Genomic DNA, 6563 nt, shown 5'->3' on the forward strand with positions numbered 1-6563 from the left:
GCTATTTGCAAATACATCAGGAAGGCGGCACTTTTTCAGTAGTTATAAATCTGGGCTTTTACTGGGAGGTGCTTTATCTATGCCAGCTAATCTAGAGTGTCTCAGTACTCTACTGAGGATGAGGGTAATCATCTCTAAGCTATCTCACTTTCTAAGAGTTCTCTTTTACTGCTGCACTGTGGCCTCCTCATGACTACGTATCTGTTCTTTCTCCCCAGTAGTCTCCTCACAGAAGGGAATTGAGTGCACTTAATAAGCTAATGTGCTCTGAAGTGGGGTTTGTGTTAAAGATGCAATGCCTGATCACAGATTGATCCTATAAGTATTTACTATTTGGTCTGCCTTGAGCAGACCTATGCGCTTAAACATTGGCATTGAACAGCAAGCACATTTATAAGGGTGTGTATGGTACCACCCTTGTGCTAGAGCTGATGCCATGAGGCCAGGAAAGCTCTCTGCCCTATCTCTTAGGAACCAGAGAAGGCCGGAGGCCATTGGCACTGCCACCATACACTGTGCCCAGGCAAACATTTGGGTTGGAAATGTCTCTGTGTGCTGGCCACATGGGAAGGAGGTGTGTACTTTACAGTGCAACTAAAGGGCAAAGAGGCTGAGCTTAGAGTTCTCCTGTGCCCCAGCTCAGTGGCTCTGCTGCTGGGTGGCAGAGCAGCGCTGGGCAGGAGATGCAGAAGCGTTTCTCCAGCCAAACAGAAATCTATCACAGCACAACACATACTGCAGCTGAATGAAAGTAACTCACCAGGGCAGGGAAAACTCAGCTGAAGGGGTTACTGACAAGGATGTGTCAGGCAATTAGTGATCCTTGCAGTATGTCCTGTACCTGCTCAGACAGAAGAAGGAGCTGACAGTAAACATGCTGTTAAGAAATAAAATGTGTCCAGTTCCCCAGGCAGAAGCATTTATTATCTGTCTGTGCTGTTCTGTTAGGTCAAGGCACCCAGATAAGGATGAGGGCATAGGAGAGCTGTGCCTTAACCCATCAATCATTCAAAAGCATTATGTATTTGAATGTGCAATCAGAACTGATTTGAGTCTCTTGAGAGAAAAACCTGTGCATGCATCTCCTAGGAGAAGGTGCTTTAGTTTCAGTGATTCAGTGTCCTTCATTGCACAGGAGTTTTGTTAGGGCAAGGGTTTCTGCAGTAGCAAAGGATGGGATACTATGCTCTGATTTTCCTCAAAGATGAGGGATGGCCTGAGGACCTGCCTTGTGGACCTCAGAGGAACAGGAATGGCTGAACTCTAAGTAGAGGAGGTAAGGTGGAAGGTTTCTGTGATGGCTCTTTGTCTTAAAACGTCCCTAACCATGCTCTGGCTTCCCTGTGCTGGATGAGGAACATGAAGTCTTTTGTCCACAGAGCACAGCAGAAAATCTGGGAAGGAGAAAAGCAGCATTTTCCCAGTTCTTGGAGGATTAAGAGACCTGCACAGCATCACGTAGGAAGTCAACAGCAGAGTGGGAACCAAACAAATTCACTAGTAGTGATTCAGACTAGAGGCTGGCCCAGCCCAAGACATATAAAACTGCACCATCCTTCTGACTGGATAAATTCCACTGAGCCAGCAGAAAATGTGGTCATCATAGTTGAAACATTGTTTCAAGGAGAAAAAAGGTGTTCTGGGCATTCTGAAATTTCCTGGTTTGGGTATAATTTCCTGGTTTGAAATACCCTGGTTTGGGTATTTTCAAAATTAAATGCTTCTAGATGTTGCTTGGAAAAGACTCTTCAGCTGTATTGGTGTGCAAAGGTGGTGATCTTATATACTATTATGTGGAATGGAAGGAGTCAAGTCAAAGGCAAAGGAAGGCAAACACTTAAGGCTGAGACAGCCTCATGAACAACCAACCACACAAGAAACCTGGGACATCACAGCTTTTTGTTTGTTTTCCGATAAATCCAAAAAGTTTGTAAAATTTTTCCTTCAATTTTTCACCTTTCTGAATCCAAATTAAAGCTAGTTGTGAAACAAAAAATTCCCTTTTCGATGCTTCTTTATTATAACCTCTTACACTCTGCCTGCATATGACTCAGCTTAATTGGCACTGGAGAGACTAGAGACAAAGAAAAATCCCACAAACACAGAAAATAAATCCCACACAAATATTAAAACAAAGCTACTGTATTGTTACTAGCAGTTCTAGAGACATTTCCTGAATACTCTCATGTCTGCAGTATCTTCCACAACATCAACCCCAGCATGTTATGTGGTCATTAGTCCAAAGAACTAATTAGTCTGAGATGGGCTTGTTAGTCAGGAGTGGCAAACTCAGTTACAAGCTTCATTCCCAAAGATTCAATATTTATTATGTGCCATCAAACATCTTGATAATTTGATGGCTGGCCTCCTCAGAGGCTTGGAGTTCTCAAACAAAGCCTGGGGAAGAGAACTGGAAGATCTGGAAGGAATGATGTGGAGGAATAGGAATGCTGCCTCCAAAACTGGGTAAGATTGTGGGACCCACAGTCATTCCAGCCCTCTGTGTCCCCATGCTGCAACAGGGGCTGTCAAGAAAGCAGAACTTAGAGCAGGGCAACTACTGGCAGCTACTCCTGATCCCGCTGTACCTGCCTAACATGTCATATTTTCCATCAGTGGCAGCCAGAGAGGCTGTTTAGGGAGAGCCTGCAAGCTGTTTGAGGCTGTTCCAGGTCTGCTCCACTCAGACCTGTGTCCACAAACGTTTTGTGTGTGTTAGAGGGCACATCTTTGCTTTTACCATCTGGTTTTGGACCTCGTTTGCTGTGATCTCCCTAAAGCCTTGGTGAACCTGTTGATGCTGTCTGCTGCCATGACATCCTATGGAAACAATTTCCAGAAGCTGATCGCCCCCAGTAGGAAAAAAACAAATGTACTCTTATATGTCAAGTGCATTTCAAATTTCCAGTAATTCTTGGGGCATTTTAAACCTCCTTAGCTTCAAACAAGGAAGCTTAGTCATAGGCCAAAGCCACCAAGATGCCTCAGATGACATGTTTCTCACTCTGAGCACTCAGAGCCCATGCTTAGAGTTGAGGGCTCTCCTCATTAAAATCCAGGTGTGGAACTCATTGCACCAAACTCATGATCTAAAAGACAGGCACCCAAAAACTAATCCAGGTATCCATATATAGAAGTTACAGATGCACCACCAGCAGATGATTCACCCTTTTCTAAAACAGGTATCTCAGATTGCTGCTGTGAGTCACTGTGGGCACTGCCTCCCCGTCTCCCCTGCCTAAGGGATGCATATTTAACCAAAGTGGATTTCACACATGTTTAAAATTGCTGAATTGGAACGTGTCCCTACCATCTTTGACCTGTGAAAAGAGACACGTGAATTCTAAGTCATCTTGAAAGATGACTTAGAAAGATGACTTCTGGCTGAAGGGGGATAGTGGACAGGTGAGTGCAGGGCAGCCTGAAGCTCCGTCACCCGCTTGAGGTGAGAAAACATCTTGACCTCAGTCACAGTTGTAGTCTTTCAGGGCTTTTAAATTAATTATCTTGGTTTTCTAATGATGCACTTACCAGTGATCACCCAAGAACAATCTGTCCAAGCATTTCTTTGGGATTCAGGATCAGGCCAAATCTATTTTAGTTGATGATATGGTTGTAAAATGTGTGATATTTGAATCACCAGTATTTAATTAGGCAACTCAAAAAGACAAGGAAGAAGAGCAATATTATGATTGTGTAAGTCTCCTCCTGTTTCTGAACATTAGGAGTCACATGGCAGGGGTTACCAGAATTGTGTGATTAGCTTAGAAACTTCTAGTTTTATATGACTGTGTAAATGTGACAGAATGTTAGACCTCTCTGTAGATGAAGGAACAAGTATTTAGGATCATTTTGTCAAAATGACAATTTCACTTACTCGGCATATAAGGTGCCTGAAGGTCACAGGCATTTTCAAAAGCGATAAGCATTTCTTCTGTTCGAGTGATAAAGACCAGAGTTTTGTAAAAAAGCTATTTTAGGAGAACTGAAAAAAAAAAAAGTAAAACAAGCAGCTGTGTTTGTTACAAAGCCAAAGTGGCATGTAAGAGCTGTCATCACCGTGGTCTCTATTATGAAATACTATTTGCTCTGCAAAGTGCTGTATCTTTCCATGCAGTTTAAAAAGAAATAAAAGACAGTTTTACAAGGTTGGTTATTTTCAGTTAAGAATTTCGAGTGAGGATTTGATTGCCTTCATGTGATGCCAGCTTTCAAAATACAGTTACAAAATTACCAGATTACAACACAGCTAGTATTTACATGTATGAAAATCATACTTTTAAACCTCCATCCCAAATCTAAGTATTCCGCTTTATGAATGATACTTTTGTGTTGTTTATGTATGTATATAATAGTGTCTGTATTTGACTACATGCGTCCATGCGCATACTGAATTGCAATTCTTTGCCTCCCGGATTTTTTATACTGTCTTTTTAAAGCTAAAACCGGAGCTCATTTTTAAACACAAGTCGAAGCGCTCGTATTTCCCACGACTCCAGCATCTGATGCTTTTTTTGAGAAAGTCCAACGACGGGCTGGGGCAGGGCTGGGAACGGGGCTGGGAACGGGGCTGGGGCGGGGCAGGGCCGGGCGGGGCTGGGCGGCGGGATTGGCCCGGCGCGGTCAGGCGCCGTGGGCTGTTGCACACACGCGGCTCGGGCCCCGGTGACCGGCAGTAACCCCGGGGAAGCCCGGCCCACTGCGGGTGTTCCCCCCCGATCCCGGCCCTGCAGCGTCAGCTGGCGCTGGTTGTGCCCGGCCTCCCCGGCTGCGAGGGCGCCTGGCTGCCCTGGGGCCCGTGCTGCCCACACAGCCCGGCTGTGGCCATGGCAGCCGCGGGACGGAGCGCTGCCACGGCCCCCCGGGACAAGAGCTCCCTCAGGGGCTGGGCTGAGGGGACTGGGCATTCGGCACATGCCATCCATCCGGCTGCTCTGCAGGGCGGCTGTGGTGCCATCTCCTCCAGGTGCTCTCCTGGGACTTTGTTCTCTCCTTCCGGAAGTCCCCACAGGCTTGTGGTGCCCTCATGGAGCGTCAGCAGCAGCTGGTGCTTTCTCGCTGTGGTTGGAGCGCATGGCTTGGTGCAGAGCTGGTACCAAGTCCTGCTCCTGGGCAGCTCCTGGGGGAACTGCTGCCCTCCCTTGGGCACCCTCCCTTGGGCACGCTCCCAGGTCCTGCTCCCAGGGTCCTGGGCTGGACACGCTGGGTTCCTCACAGCTGTGTTCACTGCATGCCACCTCTGGGGAGTGGATTGCAGCTGGAACTTGGTCTCCCCTAGAGATCACATTGGCATCTTCTGCATGTTGTGTTCAGAGTGAAAAGATGCAGCAAGCTCTCCCCTGACAGCCTGCAGCCCTCCCTGCTCTCCCTCCTTTGGGTCTGAACAAGCAGGCACTTGTTCGCCTGTTCTCTCCTACCCAGCAGAGCTGGCTTGTACGTTAACTCTTCCTTTCCCTCTCCTTCTCTGGTGCGTGGGAGATTTTCAGAGGAGCAAAGTTGGGGTGCACCGGAATTGCAACCCAGATGTGCAGATTACATAGGAAACCAGGAATTATCATGCATTAAATACTTCCAGGAAATGACCTAAAAATGCTGAGCTGGCACTGCTGAAGGGCTTGATACTGTAGGAAAACGTATTTTGGGCAGGGGATTTAATAACAGTCTTTAACGAAGAGGGAGAGGCCGTGATTGGAGCTGCACTCATGAAATCCAGACAGAGGGATCATTAACTTTATTTTTAGGCTTGGCTGAATAATCAGGAGCTTTGAAGACTTGACTTGCCTTCTCTGTTTCACTTCTTTTAGGAGGGGCTGTGCTGTCATAGCTGGGATCAAAAATGCACCAGATTACCAGAAGCTGCACCTCTCTGTCACTTCCAGGGACATACTGCTGTGACCAGCTGATGAGCAGGAGCGTTTGGTTTGCTTTTTTCTACAGCTGAAAGCAGCCACATGTCAAATTGGTTGGGCTGGTCACATACCTCCAGGTGGAAGAACACAGCTGCTGGAAGAGCCTCAACCTTCTGTCTGAGTAACTCTCTTTTCAGCCCCTTGCTGCAATTTGCAGTGCCCTAGCTCTGGCCTTCCCACCCAAAGGGCTTTCCAGCAGCAGTAGCTGCAGCTGGAAATCAAAGCATGGGCCTGTTTTTCCAAGAGATTCAGCGTGCCCAGCTGCAAGGGTTTGGCAGTGCCAGCAAACATGGGCTGGATCAGGGGTCCCTGTGTGCTGCAGGTGGCAAAGATGCCACAAACAAGGCCATCCCCTCTGCCTGCTTGTGCATGGAGCAAGCTGGTGCCATGCAGAGATGGCCTTACTTGCCACTGATCAAAAGGTGTTTGGGTGGGGGTGCAGGGAAGCTACTATCAATTAAAGTGATACTTGGTATGGGGATTTCCCCCTTTTCCTTTCACTTCCCTCCAGCTGCAAAAGGGGTGGGGAGAAGCAAGGACGCTCACTGTTGCATGAGGAAAATTCCCCTCGCTGAGGCTGATGAACCCGCCTGACGGGAGGCGGCTGCCGGTATTACGTGTTGTGCCGCATGTGTATCCGCCAGCCACAGGCCC

The sequence above is a fragment of the Corvus kubaryi genome, unplaced genomic scaffold, assembly GCF_017639235.1.
Source record: "Corvus kubaryi isolate FWS band 111438036 unplaced genomic scaffold, C.kubaryi_AGA036_p1.0 138, whole genome shotgun sequence".
Classification (NCBI taxonomy): domain Eukaryota; kingdom Metazoa; phylum Chordata; class Aves; order Passeriformes; family Corvidae; genus Corvus; species Corvus kubaryi.